Raw genomic sequence first — 20316 nt, 5'->3', positions numbered from 1 at the left:
ACGGTACTTAGAAAATTTCTGACGTTTTCGGTACTTAGAAAAATTCTGCCGATGTCGGTACTTAGAAAAATTCTGTTGATTTCGGTACTTGGAAAATTTCCGCCTTTTTCGGTACTTTGAACAGACTCAGAAGTTTGCAGTACTAAGAAAATTTCTGACATTTTCGGTACTTAGAAAAATACTTACGATTTCGATACTTATTAAACATTCAGAAGTTTTCGGTACTTAGAAAAATTCTGCCGATTTCGGTACTTAGAAAAATTCTGTTGATTTCGGTACTTAGAAAAGACTCGGAAGTTTTCGGTACTTAGAAAATTTCTGACGTTTTCGGTACTTAGAAAAATTCTTTTGATTTCGGTACTTAGAAAGTTTCTGCCTTTTTCGGTACTTTGAAAAGACTCAGAAGTTTTCGGTACTTAGAAAATTTCTGACGATTTCGGTACTTAGAAAAATTCTGACGATTTCGGTACTTAGGAAAATTCTTACGATTTCGATACTTATTAAACATTCAGAAGTTTTCGGTACTTAGAAAAATTCTGCCGATTTCGGTACTTAGAAAATTCTGACGATTTCGGTACTTTGAAAAATTCTGCCTTTTTCGGTACTTTGAAAAGACTAGGAAGTTTGCAGTACTTAGAAAATTTCTGACGTTTTCGGTACTTAGAAAAATTCTTTTGATTTCGGTACTTAGAAAAATTCTGACGATATCGGTACTTAGAAAATTCTGACGATTTCGGTACTTAAAAACATTCTGATGATTTCGGATCTTAGAAAATTTCTGACCTTTTCGATACTTAGAAAATTTCTGACGTTTTCGGTACTTAGAAAAATTCTGTCGATTTCGGTACTTGGAAAATTTCTGCCTTTTTCGGTACTTTGAAAAGACTTAGAAGTTTTCAGTACTTAGAAAATATCTGACGTTTTCGGTACTTAGAAAATTTCTGACATTTTCGGTACTTAGAAAAATTCTGCCGATTTCGGTACTTAGAAAAATTCTCTTGATTTCGGTACTTGGAAAAAATCTGTCGATTTCGGAACTTAGAAAAGACTCGGAAGTTTTCGGTACTTACAAAATTTCTGCCTTTTTCGGTACTTAGAAAACATTCAGAAGTTTTCGTTACTTAGAAAAATTCTGTCGAATTCGGTACTTAGAAAAATTCTGTTGATTTCGGTATTTGGAAAATTTCTGCCTTTTTCGGTACTTTGAACAGACTCAGAAGTTTGCAGTACTAAGAAAATTTCTGACATTTTCGGTACTTAGAAAAATACTTACGATTTCGATACTTATTAAACATTCAGAAGTTTTCGGTACTTAGAAAAATTCTGCCGATTTCGGTACTTTGAAAAATTCTGTTGATTTCGGTACTTAGAAAAATTCTGACGATTTCGGTACTTAGAAAAGACTCAGAAGTTTTCGGTACTTAGAAAATTTCTGACGTTTTCGGTACTTAGAAAAATTCTTTTGATTTCGGTACTTAGAAAATTTCTGCCTTTTTCGGTACTTTGAAAAGACTCAGAAGTTTTCGGTACTTAGAAAATTTCTGACGATTTCGGTACTTAGAAAAATTCTGTCGATTTCGGTACTTAGAAAACATTCAGAAGTTTTCGGTACTTAGAAAATTTCTGCCTTTTTCGGTACTTAGAAAACATTCAAAAGTTTTCGGTACTTAGAAAAATTCTTTTGAATTCGGTACTTAGAAAAATTCTGTTGATTTCGGTACTTAGAAAAATTCAGTCAATTTCGGTACTTAGGAAAATTCTTACGATTTCGATACTTATTAAACATTCAGAAGTTTTCGGTACTTAGAAAAATTCTGCCGATTTCGGTACTTAGAAAATTCTGACGATTTCGGTACTTTGAAAAAATTCTGCCTTTTTCGGTACTTTGAAAAGACTAGGAAGTTTGCAGTACTTAGAAAATTTCTGACGTTTTCGGTACTTAAAAAAATTCTTTTGATTTCGGTACTTAGAAAAATTCTGACGATATCGGTACTTAGAAAATTCAGACGATTTCGGTACTTAAAAACATTCTGATGATTTCGGATATTAGAAAATTTCTAACCTTTTCGATACTTAGAAAATTTCTGACGTTTTCGGTACTTAGAAAAATTCTGTCGATTTCGGTACTTGGAAAATTTCTGCCTTTTTCGGTACTTTGAAAAGACTCAGAAGTTTTCAGTACTTAGAAAATATCTGACGTTTTCGGTACTTAGAAAATTTCTGACATTTTCGGTACTTAGAAAAATTCTGCCGATTTCGGTACTTAGAAAAATTCTCTTGATTTCGGTACTTGGAAAAAATCTGTCGATTTCGGTACTTAGAAAAGACTCGGAAGTTTTCATTACTTAAAAAATTTCTGCCTTTTTCGGTACTTAGAAAACATTCAGAAGTTTTCGTTACTTAGAAAAATTCTGTCGAATTCGGTACTTAGAAAAATTCTGTTGATTTCGGTACTTGGAAAATTTCTGCCTTTTTCGTTACTTTGAAAAGACTCAGAAGTTTGCAGTACTTAGAAAATTTCTGACATTTTCGGTACTTAGAAAAATACTTACGATTTCGATACTTATTAAACATTCAGAAGTTTTCGGTACTTAAAAAATTTCTGCCTTTTTCGGTACTTAGAAAACATTCAGAAGTTTTCGTTACTTAGAAAAATTCTGACGATTTCGGTACTTAGAAAAATTCTGACGATTTCGGTTTTTAGAAAAATTCTGGTGATTTCGGATCTTTGAAAATTTCTGACCTTTTCGGTACTTAGAAAATATCTGACGTTTTCGGTACTTAGAAAAATTCTGTCGATGTCGGTACTTAGAAAACATTCAGAAGTCTTCGGTACTTAGAAAATTTCTGACGTTTTCGGTACTTAGAGAAATTCTGTCGATTTCGGTACTTGGAAAATTTCTGCCTTTTTCGGTACTTTGAAAAGACTCAAAAGTTTTCAGTACTTAGAAAATTTCTGACGATTTCGGTACTTAGAAAAATTCTGACGATTTCGGATTTTAGAAAAATTCTATTGATTTCGGATCTTTGAAAATTTCTGACCTTTTCGGTACTTAGAAAATATCTGACGTTTTCAGTACTTAGAAAAATTCTGTCGATGTCGGTACTTAGAAAACTTTCAGAAGTCTTCGGTACTTAGAAAATTTCTGACGTTTTCGGTACTTAGAAAAATTCTTACGATTTCGATACTTATTAAACATTCAGAAATTTTCGGTACATAGAAAAATTCTGACGATTTCGGTACTTAGAAAAATTCTGTTGATTTCGGTACTTAGAAAAATTCTGTCGATTTCGGTACGTAGAAAAGACTCGGAAGTTTTCAGTACTTAGAAAATTTCTGACCTTTTCGGTACTTAGAAAATTTCTGACAATTTCGGTACTTAGAAAAATTCTGCTGTTTTCGGTACTTAGAAAATTTCTGTCGTTTTCGGTACTTAGAAAAATTCTGTCGTTTTCGGTACTTAGAAAAATTCTGCCGATTTCGGTACTTAGAAAAATTCTGTTGATTTTGGTACTTAGAAAATTTCTGACCTTTTCGGTACTTAGAAAATATCTGACGTTTTCGGTACTTAGAAAAATTCTGTCGATTTCGGTACTTAGAAAACATTCAGAAGTCTACGGTACTTAGAAAATTTCTGACGTTTTCGGTACTTAGAAAAATTCTGCCGATGTCGGTACTTAGAAAAATTCTGTTGATTTCGGTACTTAGAAAAATTCTGTCTTTTTCGGTACTTTGAAAAGACTAGGAAGTTTGCAGTACTTAGAAAATTTCTGACGTTTTCGGTACTTAGAAAAATTCTTTTGATTTCGATACTTATTAAACATTCAGAAGTTTTCGGTACTTAGAAAAATTCTTCCGATTTCGGTACTTAGAAAAATTCTGTTGATTTCGGTACTTAGAAAAATTCTGTCGATTTCGGTACTTAGAAAAGACTCGGAAGTTTTCAGTACTTAGAAAATTTCTGACCTTTTCGGTACTTAGAAAATTTCTGAAAATTTCGGTACTTAGAAAAATTCTGCTGTTTTCGGTACTTAGAAAATTTCTGTCGTTTTCGATACTTAGAAAAATTCTGCCGATTTCGGTACTTAGAAAAATTCAGTCGATTTCGGTACTTAAAAAATTCTGTTGATTTTGGTACTTAGAAAATTTCTGACCTTTTCGGTACTTAGAAAATATCTGACGTTTTCGGTACTTAGAAAAATTCTGTCGATTTCGGTACATAGAAAACATTCAGAAGTCTTCGGTACTTAGAAAATTTCTGACGTTTTCGGTACTTAGAAAATTTCTGACGTTTTCGGTACTTAGAAAAATTCTGCCGATGTCGGTACATAGAAAACATTCAGAAGTCTTCGGTACTTAGAAAATTTCTGACGTTTTCGGTACTTAGAAAATTTCTGACGTTTTCGGTACTTAGAAAAATTCTGACGATTTCGATACTTATTAAACATTCAGAAGTTTTCGGTACTTAGAGAATTTCTGACGTTTTCGGTACTTAGAAAAATTCTGCCGATGTCGGTACTTAGAAAAATTCTCTTGATTTCGGTACTTTGAAAAATTCTGTCTTTTTCGGTACTTTGAAAAGACTAGGAAGTTTGCAGTACTTAGAAAATTTCTGACGTTTTCGGTACTTAGAAAAATTCTTTTGATTTCGATACTTATTAAACATTCAGAAGTTTTCGGTACTTAGAAAAATTCTTCCGATTTCGGTACTTAGAAAAATTCTGTTGATTTCGGTACTTAGAAAAATTCTGTCGATTTCGGTACTTAGAAAAGACTCGGAAGTTTTCAGTACTTAGAAAATTTCTGACCTTTTCGGTACTTAGAAAATTTCTGACAATTTCGGTACTTAGAAAAATTCTGCTGTTTTCGTTACTTAGAAAATTTCTGTCGTTTTCGGTACTTAGAAAAATTCTGTCGTTTTCGGTACTTAGAAAAATTCTGCCGATTTCGGAACTTAGAAAAATTCAGTCGATTTCGGTACTTAGAAAAATTCTGCCGATTTCGGTACTTAGAAAAATTCAGTCGATTTCGGTACTTAGAAAAATTCTGTTGATTTTGGTACTTAGAAAATTTCGGACCTTTTCGGTACTTAGAAAATATCTGACGTTTTCGGTACTTAGAAAAATTCTGTCGATTTCGGTACTTAGAAAACATTCAGAAGTCTACGGTACTTAGAAAATTTCTGACGTTTTCGGTACTTAGAAAAATTCTGCCGATGTCGGTACTTAGAAAAATTCTGTTGATTTCGGTACTTGGAAAATTTCCGCCTTTTTCGGTACTTTGAACAGACTCAGAAGTTTGCAGTACTAAGAAAATTTCTGACATTTTCGGTACTTAGAAAAATACTTACGATTTCGATACTTATTAAACATTCAGAAGTTTTCGGTACTTAGAAAAATTCTGCCGATTTCGGTACTTAGAAAAATTCTGTTGATTTCGGTACTTAGAAAAGACTCGGAAGTTTTCGGTACTTAGAAAATTTCTGACGTTTTCGGTACTTAGAAAAATTCTTTTGATTTCGGTACTTAGAAAGTTTCTGCCTTTTTCGGTACTTTGAAAAGACTCAGAAGTTTTCGGTACTTAGAAAATTTCTGACGATTTCGGTACTTAGAAAAATTCTGACGATTTCGGTACTTAGGAAAATTCTTACGATTTCGATACTTATTAAACATTCAGAAGTTTTCGGTACTTAGAAAAATTCTGCCGATTTCGGTACTTAGAAAATTCTGACGATTTCGGTACTTTGAAAAATTCTGCCTTTTTCGGTACTTTGAAAAGACTAGGAAGTTTGCAGTACTTAGAAAATTTCTGACGTTTTCGGTACTTAGAAAAATTCTTTTGATTTCGGTACTTAGAAAAATTCTGACGATATCGGTACTTAGAAAATTCTGACGATTTCGGTACTTAAAAACATTCTGATGATTTCGGATCTTAGAAAATTTCTGACCTTTTCGATACTTAGAAAATTTCTGACGTTTTCGGTACTTAGAAAAATTCTGTCGATTTCGGTACTTGGAAAATTTCTGCCTTTTTCGGTACTTTGAAAAGACTTAGAAGTTTTCAGTACTTAGAAAATATCTGACGTTTTCGGTACTTAGAAAATTTCTGACGTTTTCGGTACTTAGAAAAATTCTTTTGATTTCGATACTTATTAAACATTCAGAAGTTTTCGGTACTTAGAAAAATTCTTCCGATTTCGGTACTTAGAAAAATTCTGTTGATTTCGGTACTTAGAAAAATTCTGTCGATTTCGGTACTTAGAAAAGACTCGGAAATTTTCAGTACTTAGAAAATTTCTGACCTTTTCGGTACTTAGAAAATTTCTGACAATTTCGGTACTTAGAAAAATTCTGCTGTTTTCGTTACTTAGAAAATTTCTGTCGTTTTCGGTACTTAGAAAAATTCTGTCGTTTTCGGTACTTAGAAAAATTCTGCCGATTTCGGTACTTAGAAAAATTCAGTCGATTTCGGTACTTAGAAAAATTCTGCCGATTTCGGTACTTAGAAAAATTCAGTCGATTTCGGTACTTAGAAAAATTCTGTTGATTTTGGTACTTAGAAAATTTCGGACCTTTTCGGTACTTAGAAAATATCTGACGTTTTCGGTACTTAGAAAAATTCTGTCGATTTCGGTACTTAGAAAACATTCAGAAGTCTTCGGTACTTAGAAAATTTCTGACGTTTTCGGTACTTAGAAAATTTCTGACGTTTTCGGTACTTAGAAAAATTCTGACGATTTCGATACTTATTAAACATTCAGAAGTTTTCGGTACTTAGAGAATTTCTGACGTTTTCGGTACTTAGAAAAATTCTGCCGACGTCGGTACTTAGAAAAATTCTGTTGATTTCGGTACTTTGAAAAATTCTGTCTTTTTCGGTACTTTGAAAAGACTCGGAAGTTTGCAGTACTTAGAAAATTTCTGACGTTTTCGGTACTTAGAAAAATTCTTTTGATTTCGATACTTATTAAACATTCAGAAATTTTCGGTACTTAGAAAAATTCTTCCGATTTCGGTATTTAGAAAAATTCTGTTGATTTCGGTACTTAGAAAAATTCTGTCGATTTCGGTACTTAGAAAAGACTCGGAAGTTTTCAGTACTTAGAAAATTTCTGACCTTTTCGGTACTTAGAAAATTTCTGACAATTTCGGTACTTAGAAAAATTCTGCTGTTTTCGGTACTTAGAAAATTTCTGTCGTTTTCGGTACTTAGAAAAATTCTGTCGTTTTCGGTACTTAGAAAAATTCTGCCGATTTCGGTACTTAGAAAAATTCAGTCGATTTCGGTACTTAGAAAAATTCTGTTGATTTCGGATCTTAGAAAATTTCTGACCTTTTCGGTACTTAGAAAACATTCAGAAGTTTTCGGTACTTAGAAAATTTCTGCTTTTTTCGGTACTTAGAAAACATTCAGAAGTTTTCGGTACTTAGAAAATTTCTGACGATTTCGGTACTTAGAAAAATTCTGCCGATTTCGGTACTTAGAAAACATTCAGAAGTTTTCGGTACTTAGAAAATTTCTGACGTTTTCGGTACTTAGAAAACATTCAGAAGTTTTCGGTACTTAGAAAAATTCTGTCGAATTCGGTACTTACAAAAATTCTATTGATTTCGGTACTTGGAAAATTTCTGCCTATTTCGGTACTTTGAAAAGACTCAGAAGTTTTCAGTACTTAGAAAATTTCTGACGTTTTCGGTACTTAGAAAATTTCTGACGTTTTCGGTACTTAGAAAAATTCTGATGATTTCGGTACTTAGAAAAATTCTGACGATTACGGTACTTAGAAAAATTCTGATGATACCCCCTAATTGACCTATAGGCTTATTTCTTTTTTAGAAAGCTTTTAAGCTTTTTAGAAGGCTTATTTCTTCATTTTAAGCTTCTCAGAACACTTTATTTAAAATAAGCATACATAGTAAACTTTAGGGTCACGCTGTGTACCCTGTAAAATAATACCTGGTCCAATTTAAATATTATGGGTCAATATTAAGGTCTGATATCGCGCCTTGCGTTAGTTAACCATTGAAAGATGTCTTTGCATTTTTAAAGCATTTTAGAACGCTTATTTCTTCATTTTAAGCTTCTCAGAACACTTTATTTCGCATAGGCATACATAGTAAACTTTAGGGTCACGCTGTGTACCCCCTAATTGACTTATAATTATTTCCTGTTGTAGGGTACACTATTTCCCTGTAGTATAATACGTGGTCCAATATAAAAATTATAGGTCAAAACTAAGGTCCGATACCGTGCCGTTAGTAAACATTGAAAAGTGTCTTCGAATTTCCTTGTTTTAATGCACTATTTAAAATATAGATAGTGTACCCCCTAATTCAAGTATAATTATTTCCCGTGGCAGGATACACTAATACCCTGTAATATAATAGCTTATCCAATTTAAATATTATGGGTCAATATTAAGGTCTGATATTGCGCCTTGCGTTAGTTAACCATTGAAAGATGTCTTTGAATTTTTAAAGCATTTTAGAACGCTTATTTCTTCATTTTAAGCTTCTCAGAACACTTTATTTCGCATAGGCATACATAGTAAACTTCAGGGTCACGCTGTGTACCCCCTAATTGACCTATAATTATTTCCTGTGATAGGGTACACTATTTCCCTGTAATATAATACGTGGTCCAATTTAAAAATTATAGGTCAATATTAAGGTCCGATACCGAGCCGTTATTTAACATAGAAAAATGTCTTTGAATTTTTAAGAAGTTTGCAGTACTTAGAAAATTTCTGACGTTTTCGGGACTTAGAAAAATTCTTTTGATTTCAGTACTTAGAAAAATTCTGAAGATTTCGGTACTTAGAAAAATTCTGACGATTTCGGTACTTAGAAAAATTCTGATGATTTCGGTACTTAGAAAAATTCTGACGATTTCGGTACTTAGAAAACTTCTGACGATTACGGTACTTAGAAAAATTCTGATGATACCCCCTAATTTACCTATAGGCTTATTTCTTTTTTAGAAAGCTTTTAAGCTTTTTAGAAGGCTTATTTCTTCATTTTAAGCTTCTCAGAACACTTTATTTGACATAGGCATACATAGTCAACTTTAGGGTCACGCTGTGTACCCTGTAAAATAATACCTGGTCCAATTTAAATATTATGGGTCAATATTAAGGTCTGATATCGCGCCTTGCGTTAGTTAACCATTGAAAGATGTCTTTGCATTTTTAAAGCATTTTAGAACGCTTATTTCTTCATTTTAAGCTTCTCAGAACACTTTATTTCGCATCGGCATACATAGTAAACTTCAGGGTCACGCTCCGTACCCCCTAATTGACCTATAATTATTTCCTGTGATAGGGTACACTATTTCCCAGTAATATAATACGTGGTCCAATTTAAAAATTATGTTTCAATATTAAGGTCTGATATTGCGCCTTGCGTTAGTTAACCATTGAAAGATGTCTTTGAATTTTTAAAGCTTTTTAGAACGCTTATTTCTTCATTTTAAGCGTCTCAGAACACTTTATTTCGCATAGGCATACATAGTAAACTTCAGGGTCACGCTGTGTACCCCCTAATTGACCTATAAATATTTCCTGTGATAGGGTACACTATTTCCTTGTAATATAATACGTGGTCCAATTTAAAAATTATAGGTCAATATTAAGGTCCGATACCGAGCCGTTATTTAACATAGAAAAATGTCTTTGAATTTTTAAGAAGTTTGCAGTACTTAGAAAATTTCTGACGTTTTCGGGACTTAGAAAAATTCTTTTGATTTCAGTACTTAGAAAAATTCTGACGATTTCGGTACTTAGAAAAATTCTGTTGATTTCGGTACTTGGAAAATTTCTGCCTATTTCGGTACTTTGAAAAGACTCAGAAGTTTGCAGTACTTAGAAAATTTCTGACCTTTTCGGTACTTAGAAAATTTCTGACGCTTTCGGTACTTAGAAAAATTCTGACGATTTCGGTACTTAGAAGAATTCTGTTGATTTCGGTACTTGGAAAATTTCTGCCTTTTTCGGTCCTTTTAAAAGACTCAGAAGTTTTCGGTTCTTAGAAAATTTCTGACGATTTCGGTACTTAGAAAAATTCTGCCGATTTCGGTACTTAGAAAACATTCAGAAGTTTTCGGTACTTAGAAAATTTCTGCCTTTTTCGGTACTTAGAAAACATTTTGAAGTTTTCGGTACTTAGAAAAATTCTGTCGAATTCGGTACTTAGAAAAATTCTGACGATTTCGGTACTTAGAAAAATTCCGACGATTTCGGTACTTAGAAAATTTTGACGATTTCGGTACTTAGAAAAATTCTGATGATTTCGGTACTTAGTAAAATTCTGACCTTTTCGGTACTTGGAAAATTTCTGACCTTTACGGTACTTAGAAAAATTCTGACGATTTCGGTACTTAGAAAAATTCCGACGATTTCGGTACATAGAAAATTTTGACGATTTCGGTACTTAGAAAAATTCTAATGATTTCGGTACTTAGAAAAATTCTGATGATACCCCCTAATTGACCTACAGGCTTATTTCTTTTTTAGAAAGCTTTTAAGCTTTTTAGAAGGCTTATTTCTTCATTTTAAGCTTCTCAGAACACTTTATTTGACATAGGCATACATAGTATACTTTAGGGTCACGCTGTGTTCCCTGTAAAATAATACCTGGTCCAATTTAAATATTATGATTCAATATTAAGGTCTGTTATCGCGCCTTGCGTTAGTTAACCATTGAAAGATGTCTTTGCATTTTTAAAGCATTTTAGAACGCTTATTTCTTCATTTTAAGCTTCTCAGAACACTTTATTTCGCATAGGCATACATAGTAAACTTCAGGGTCACGCTGTGTACCCCCTAATTGACCTATAATTATTTCCTGTGAGAAGGTACACTACCTCTCTGTAATATAATACGTGGTCCAATTTAAAAATTATGGGTCAATATTAAGGTCTGATATTGCGCCTTGCGTTAGTTAACCATTGAAAGATGTCTTTGAATTTTTAAAGCATTTTAGAACGCTTATTTCTTCATTTTAAGCTTCTCAGAACACTTTATTTCGCATAGGCATACATAGTAAACTTCAGGGTCACGCTGTGTACCCCCTAATTGACCTATAATTATTTCCTGTGATAGGGTACACTATTTCCCTGTAATATAATACGTGGTCCAATTTAAAAATTATAGGTCAATATTAAGGTCCGATACCGAGCCGTTATTTAATATAGAAAAATGTCTTTGAATTTTTAAGAAGATTGCAGTACTTAGAAAATTTCTGACGTTTTCGGGACTTAGAAAAATTCTTTTGATTTCAGTACTTAGAAAAATTCTGACGATTTCGGTACTTAGAAAAATTCTGATGATTTCGGATCTTAGAAAATTTCTGACCTTTTCGGTACTTAGAAAATTTCTGACGCTTTCGGTACTTAGAAAAATTCTGTCGATTTCGGTACTTAGAAAAATTCTGTTGATTTCGGTACTCGGAAAATTTCTGCCTTTTTCGGTACTTTGAAAAGACTCAGAAGTTTTCGGTACTTAGAAAATTTCTGACGATTTCGGTACTTAGAAAAATTCTGCCGATTTCGGTACTTAGAAAACATTCAGAAGTTTTCGGTACTTAGAAAATTTCTGCCTTTTTCGGTACTTAGAAAACATTCAGAAGTTTTCGGTACTTAGAAAAATTCTGTCGAATTCGGTACTTAGAAAAATTCTGTTGATTTCGGTACTTGGAAAATTTCTGCCTATTTCGGTACTTTGAAAAGACTCAGAAGTTTTCAGTACTTAGAAAATTTCTGACGTTTTCGGTACTTAGAAAAATTCTGATGATTTCGGTACTTAGAAAAATTCTGACGATTTCGGTACTTAGAGAAATTCTGACGATTTCGGTTTTTAGAAAAATTCTGGTGATTTCGGATCTTAGAAAATTTCTGACCTTTTCGGTACTTAGAAAATATCTGACGATTTCGGTACTTAGAAAAATTCTGTCGATGTCGACTTACTTAAAAAGCTTGGGCACCCCTACAATAAGTTATTGTGTTTTTTCCGGCGGAAATAATATATACTATATGTTTCCCTGAAGGACAGAAATCAAGGGAATGTTGACTTTCGCTGGTGAATGTCGACGGTCTCACAGTTTCTTTGGTGAATGTCCGAAATATTTGTTATTTTGTATTTGATATAATTTATTCGTTGATATTATTATATTTATTCGATATTTTGATATCTGCTGAGAATAGATTAGGAGAAAAATCAGTGTTCGAAGTACTGGTTAACTGCTTGCTGGGCAGTAGTATTTTACATTAGAAATCATCAGTGTAGTCTATACTGGGCAAATGTAGGTCGGGCAGTGCCACTGATTATCGGAATTATTATATTTAAATTTAAAAAAAAGAATTATTTTTTTTAAATAAAATAAAACATTTTTCATGCTAAAAAATTAATAAACAAATATTTTATTGAAGACTTTATGAATTCAAAATATAAAACTATACATTTTTCTGTTTAAAAAATCAAAATAGGAAATAGAATGCACTCTCGATATCTTCAAGTTGAAGGGACGCTAAAAGAATTTCGAGACAGGAAGTTTTCGAGATAACGAATTCTAATATGTTCTAAATATATGTTCTAAATATGTTGCTCAAAATATGTTCTAAAAAGCAGAAAAATAATGTTCCAAAAAATATTACTCTAAAAAGTAGAGACGTGAAATATAAGAATAGCTATGAATAAGTATGTAAAGATAGTTGACAATGAGTTTAAATGCGACAGTGATAATTTTATTTTTAAAAATAAGACAAAAGTAATTATGCATCAAGTAGAAAAGAATTGGTTTACAATAAACTTACATAGCGATTTTTTTGAAAAAATTCAATTTCTGTTTTGAAAAAAATTGGACAAAACAAGGTTTTAAGAAGAAACTTATTCGACGTAGGGATACAAATTAACATTAGGTGGATATATAGTGCCAAAGGGGAAAAATATTTGTCAGTAGACATGGTCATTTCATCGACAATGTCATTTCGTCGAAAGGGTCATTTTGTCAACGGGGTCATTTCGTCGACAGGGTCATTTCATGGACAATGACATTCGTCGAGATCATTTCCTCGACAGGTTCATTTCATCAACAGGGTTATTTCATGGATAATATCATTTCGTCGACAGGATCATTTCATCAACAGGGTCATTTCGTCGACAATGTCATTTCGTCGACAGGGTCATTTCGTTGATAGTGTCATGCGTAATTCTAAAACTATTTTAGAGATTTAATCTAAATATTTTTATTATTAATTAGAAAAATGCTATTATTTAAGTTTTATACTAAAGTAAAATTCTTTATTGCTGTGTATTGTTCCAATTGCACTAAAAGAAGTTCGCTTTGTAAATTAATTGATAAGTGATTGAGAAGCGTTTAATCGAAAACGGTTGATGTATCAAAATCTACTTTTCTATATCTAAATCGTAATAGCTCGAAACTTATTTACCGGGTAGGTAAGGTTATTTATTAATCATCAATTAAATATTTTTATTTTTTATCCGGATCGGTATAACTTCAGAACATTACCAAGCATGATATCCGAACCGTGGTCAACAGTTAATGTAGTGTGATGTTAGCAATCAAATTATTTTTAATATCAAATCAAATGAATAAAATAAGATATTCTTAGAATTAAAAGTAATAAAAGTATATTACAATGAAAATTTAGACACTATTTCAAGGAGGGAAAAGCTAAATTTATTGCTGTTAAAATTTGCAATATTTTTACATGCATTTTAACAAAAACATAGACTTCAGTCAAATTCTCACAGAAATGAACATAATCATAGACCTAATAATTAGATCTGCATTAAAAAATGAAAAAAATCTAGTTTTTTTTATGGTGGAAAAGTAATTTCTTAATGTTCACTTTAATTGCAATTTAAACTTTTTATTCAGAATCTTTAACATTAGGACAGAAATGTGCTTATTCGAACAATCGAACTCAGTCTTAGTTTCGTTACCACTATTAGAGTTTTCGAAGAACTACAGGAACGCAAACATCATGTTAGATATTTACCGAGGCGGTTGTAGACTCCTACAATATTTAGGAACACAGGTGCAAAGTTGCAAGCGTGTTAGTGTTTGCTCTTCACAAAATAATTTTTTTCTATGGATAGTGAATTTATAATAGTATTAATTATTAAATTCTAATATAATATTATTAAATTATACCATTATTATTATAATTAAGTATAATTTAATAAGAAAAACAATAGTAGTAAATAAATGATGAATTAATGCCTTTTTATTTGCTGGATTTAAATTAGACACATTTTGTTTAAAAGAAAATGAACAAATAATCAAACCTGGAATTTAAACGTAAGAATAAATAACTCTACAAAAAAGAAAAGAAAAATCTTGCAATTAAAATTTGATTAATTTTTGACTAATTCAGTTGCTCAAATTTATAACTGATTTTCTGTGCAGGATGAAAACACAATTTTCAAATGCTTTCTGATCTCTATTAGCAGAACTTATCACCAATAAAAATTTCGATTATTTTTTGCGTGAACAAGCCAGGAGACTCAAAACTAAAATGTAGAAAAAATGAAAATCAAAAATGTATATATATTTAAAATATTATGTTTGTTCAGTAGACCAAAAATGAGAAAAAAATTTCACGCATTGCAAAAACCACAAGGACAAAATTTCACAATAAACTTGTATCAATATTCAAAATTCCCCTTTTTTCGTTTTGGTGACAAAAATTAACATTTCTTTTTCAGTACACTTATCAAACATGATGTTTAAAAACATTTCCGATTACACTTTTCAAAGAACTTTCCTGAGTGCTCGCCTTTAAAATATATACTCTCACTGCAAATTTTACAAATTTAAATAAATTTTTATTCTCAGGAAAATCGAAAAGAAAAGCATTTTAATATTTGAGTAAAAAAATAAGCTTGCTAAACTTATTTTAATTAAACTTTAATGAGAATAAAGTCAGATGCATATGGATAACTCTCCTCAATTATAAACTTAAAAGTCAATTTATTTGTTATATCTTAATAAGTTGCATTTTTTTCCCAAATGTTTTATATCATAAAAACCAATTAGACAGGTTTCCTCCCCTACTCTGATTTGGAACCATTTTTTACCCTATCATTTCGATTGCATTGCATACCGAGGATGTGCAGTCATTTTGAGTTTTTTTTTTTTTTTTTTTTTTTTTTTTTTTGCATAAGGAAGTTCATTTTATGAGGTAGAAGAACTTATAAATGTTTGGAGAGCACATAGGATAAAATACATATTAAGCATTAAAACGTTATAAATAATTTATTAAATAAGAAATAAAATAAACTGGAAATGCGAGAACAAGATTTTTGTTTCAAATATTTCATTTAAATTTCACAAGAATTGTCAGAAACTTCCCTCTTCAGCAGCATAGCTGACAAAGACATGAGGAAGAAGGTTAGAAAAATTTTTTTTATCAACAATATTTCCCAATATGTTTTCCAAGTTGGATTTTCATTTTATTTTTGCATGAATCCACATGCATTTTTTTCAAGATTTTTATAATACTAGGAAGTTTTGCCCCTGCTCACTTCGCTCACCAACCTTTGTAATAACCACTCATACAACTTAGTTTGTTTTTTCCTATACCAATATTTTTTTAAAGAGAAAATATATTAATATTGAAATTTTATGTACGAAAATTTTGTTAATATGTGAATAGTAACAAAATTAATGATTACTTGCGTATGAAAAAAAATCAACCGAGCTTGAAAAAATAAATATATAAACACAGGACATATATAAATTCTTGATAAAACAAGAAGTAACTTTACAAGATAACTATCTAAAAGATTTGTGTTCTTCGGTTTAAATTCTTTGTAATCACCACCATTGTCATCATCGTAAAAGCTTGCTCCTTTTCTTTTTTTTGGACAAGATTTTAAACTGTATTAATGCGTATTACTCCATGTGGGGGGAACATTATATAAATATAATTTTCTTTTTATCGGCAAAGAATATTTACAGCTGAAATGGCCTCTTAACGAAAAGACCTTGTCATTGAAATTACCTAACTACCACGTGGTTTCATTATCTCATAGATTCATTATATACTGTCTTTTATTCCTTGCTAATTTAACCCGTCATTCACTCCCTACATCAAGAATCATTCACATGAATTAATCTTAGAAATAAATGTGTTAATTTATGACTAGAAAAAAATTGTGTAATATGCAACTTAAATGTGTAAAATACAACAAATGTTTCGTTTCTGCAACGTGATGTGAATAGAGAAGTAGGCAATTTTCAACTAAAAGGTTTCTTTTCTGTTAACTTCATACTATTAAGATTTTGCATCAGGCTAGGTTTAAAAAAATTCATCACAAATATACTAAATTACAAAGAAGTGCCCACACACCAACATTTAACCCCTCTTGCCCCTAAAAAGGTATTTATCGGTTAAGTTGGAAGACGAGACAGATAGAAAAAAGAAAGGAAAAAGTAGCAAATAGAAACAAAAAAGAGAAGATAAAAAGAAATATGAAGGAAAAAAAAGAAACGATTATTCTATTTGTTAGGGCATTTGATTAAAAAGTATCCAGAGCTAATTGGCCAAGTTTAGTTGTGGTTGTTGCTTACCATTGCATAATTTTGTCATTTTTTCATGAAAACTATTTCAGGATTTCCTCGTATTCTTCTAGAACATTAATGAGGTTGGTTGCCTTCTGTTTCAACTTTGGATTCTTATGGATAGATTTCTTCCAGGCTATGAGGAATTCTAGCTTTGGTTGTTTAAAGTGGTAGGATGTGGTAAGCGGACATTCTATTGCATAATGCCACACTGTTCCTACTCCTCCACAGGCACATGTATTGTGAGTTGCCAGGCAGAATCGCTTTAGATACGCTTTAAAGGGGCCATGCTCTGTAAAGAAGAGGATTAGCTGCTTAACAAAGAAGTGCAAGGGATAACGTTTAACGTAAAAAAAAATCATAAAACTAGTTTCAAAATTACGCATGACTTTGCCTACGAAATAACCTTTTCTTTGTCAACGAAATGGCCTTGTCAATGAAATGATCCCGTCGACGAAATGATCTTGCCGATGAAATGACCTAGTTGGCGTAATATCGATGAAATGACCTTGTCGACGAAATAAATGACCTTGCCGATGAATTGACCCTGTCGAGGAAACGCCCTGTCGTCGAAATGACGTAGTCGATGATGTGATTGTCGATGTGAATGCGACCCATATATTATAACCGTCGTTGAGGGCCGGGATAGCCTGTCGGCAGGGCGCTGGGGCCATGTTCGTGGGTTCGAACCCCACCGGCCGAAGACTCCCCGTGTAGATGATTGTGACTGATGCACGTTAAATATCTCGAGTCTCTTGGAGCCTGATCCAGGTTCCCATAGCAAATCTTCTGGGGGTACTGAATTGGAGATTGATCGTTCTCTGATTCAGGTCAAAATTACGATCCGTGGATGTATGAATGAGTCACATCCACGTATGGGTGTGGCAGAAGTCGAATTCTTGGCCAAGAACAATCGCACCCCTCTGCCTTAACAGGCATATGCCAACAACAACAACCGTTGTTGAACAGCCGACCCAATTTTGCGCTTACGACTACTAACGTTCAACTGCGCAGCCTTGTAATTTTCAACCAATCCAGAAGCCAAGGAGTCCCCTGGGTCAATGCCCCCAGAGGTATGATTCGTTATGGGAACATGGAGGAATTTGTGACCCGACAGATGTAGCGTGCATTAGTCTTTGGCAGACACGGATCGAATCCACGACCTCTTGGTCATGGGCCCAGAGCTTTGCCAATTAGGCTAACCCGGCCCCCCTATTTTGAGTGTCAAGTTACGTACGAAGTACGTAACTTAATAAATCGCCTGTATTAATTCATTAGCATATTTAAGATTCGGCATTCAGGTCATTAACGTTGATACATAGTACGTGTAAATCCGATCAGTAGATCAAAAGTTATTCAGGGTGTTTGCTTTTTTTATTTTGCACACTGTACTTTTGTTTTAAAGAATATTTGGACTTAAAACTAATCTTTGTAAAATTGGAATGTTTCAAAACAGTTAAAGTGCTTTATTACTGAGAATTCTTTTGAATTGCAAAATAAATGATTTTTTCAAAAATAAAACACTTTAAAGATTACCATTAGTGAATTTCGTATGAAATACGGTCAAAAGTGAAAAATTCAGAATTTTTATCCAACCCTAGAATTCTGTTCGTTGGCTATACTTCAATTTTTTTCTGTGTGATTATCATAGATGCAGCGCCCGCGCTACTCGAGTCAAAAATCTTGATGGTAACAATCAATAATTCCATCATAAACCATTACATTTTTGATGGTAACGAACATAAGAAACCATCACCCCAATGTAAGAATTTGGTCTGATTTATGATGTCCTGCATAAGAATAGCAACTTGTTTTGATATTTCGTTCAAGTTGAACCATCAGAAATTTCCATCATAGTTTACTAGAAATCAAATGTTGAGACGATCATGAAAAACCATCATCTCAATGTAAGAATTCGGATTGATTTATGATGGTCTAATATAAACAAATTGTTTTGATGGTTTCCAGAGATCCATCAAGAATTCCCAACCATGGATTGATGGTTCATAAGAATCAAACTTCTCTCGATGGTAAACCATCATAGTATTAAAGTAGCACTTTCCATCAGGGAATGATGGAAATTTGTTGGCATATCAAAAACCATGAACGAAACATGTTGGATGATGGTGTCCATCAAATGATGTTGGTCAAATGATGCTAGAGCGACCACTATCATCCCAATGTAGGAATTCAGATTAATTTATGATGGTCCAATATAAAAAAAACACAAATTGGTTTGATTCCTGAGAACCAACAAGAATTCCCATTAAGCTATCATGAAACCATCGAGGATCATCATGGATTGTTGTTTCATGAGAATAAAACTTCTCTTGATGGTTCACCATCATAAATTTAAGTAGCATTTTTTCATCATGGATTGATGGAAGCTTGTGGGCATATCAAAAACCATGAACACATAATAAAAAATATTGGATGATGGTAACCATCATAAATCGTACTGAAACCAACATAAACCATCAAAATGTTTTGATGGAACCATCAAGAATTTCGACTTGGGTAAGCATTCGGCACTTCGCAAAATGCAATGAAATCGTAAATTTGGCGAATAAAATTGTGTTTCGGCAAAAGTATTGACTAAGGATTTTTTCCACTAGAAAGACAAATATATATTTTACTCTATCCTCAAAACTGCGTCAAAATGAATTTTTCTAAAAAAAAAAATCAGTATTTTTATTTGATTGCAGTCACATATTCGTTAGAAACGCTGCATAACCAATTAGAACTGAGTCCAAAATCCTGATACAAGCTATCGTAAAATAGTTTGCTATGAGGAAAAAAATTAATAATAAAAAATTGTTAAGACTTGCATTTGGCGAAGACTTTCGAAAATGAGCGAATACTGTTGATATTTGGCAAATTTACTGGCTAAATATTTTAAATCCTTAGCGAGGGACCTGAAGATGTACCTAGTACCTGGTAATTATTTGTTGCCAGGCAAGATTTTCAGATAAAAGTATTTTAATATTTGATTTCTAGTCTCGTCCTCTGAGTTGACCAATTTTACAGAGTATCCAGTGCATGGTAGCACTCATTTATGCAAGCATATTCAAAACTATAGTATTCTTAATACTATTCCTAAAGATAATTTGTAATTTTGAAAATATTCTCCCACTTTCTAAGTGGTCAAAGCTGAAATAACTGGTCTTATTTCACTTTAATGCAGAATTTTAATTCACGGAAACTTCAGTAAAGTGGTACCCTTTGGAAAGCATATTTGCTTAAGAGATCAGCTTAGAAGAACATGCAGATCCAGAAGTCTAATACTTAAAATAATGTGAATATTAACTAAATAAAAATAGGAAATTGCATTGATATTTATTTAAAGTTGATAATGAATGAAATTAAAAGATAACTATCGAAAATTACGATGCATGTGTTTTACTCTCATGCTAAATTTTTCTTGCAAATTAGAGGTTTTTATTACCTCAGCTTAGTGTGTCATGGAAGTATAATGGATAACAGTTTATTGGATTTTCATACATTTGCAAGCTTGTGTGATCAATTTAGGCTTATAAACCTTTGTCAAAATGAAGGACAGCACGAAGATACATCCAGTGTAAAAGCGGGATTCGAACCCGCTACCTTCACGCTTTGCTCAGTGTTTGGTGGAAAATACCGATAACTTTCTATTTTCCCCCTGATCTGTTATAATTTGACCAATCTTTAACAACCAGTCTATCTAGCTCGAACCCACTATCTATATCTCTACTC

This window comes from Parasteatoda tepidariorum, chromosome 9, assembly GCF_982258835.1.
Source record: "Parasteatoda tepidariorum strain Cologne lab strain chromosome 9, Ptep-v5.0, whole genome shotgun sequence".
Classification (NCBI taxonomy): domain Eukaryota; kingdom Metazoa; phylum Arthropoda; class Arachnida; order Araneae; family Theridiidae; genus Parasteatoda; species Parasteatoda tepidariorum.
Note: the sequence above shows the minus strand (reverse complement) of the source record.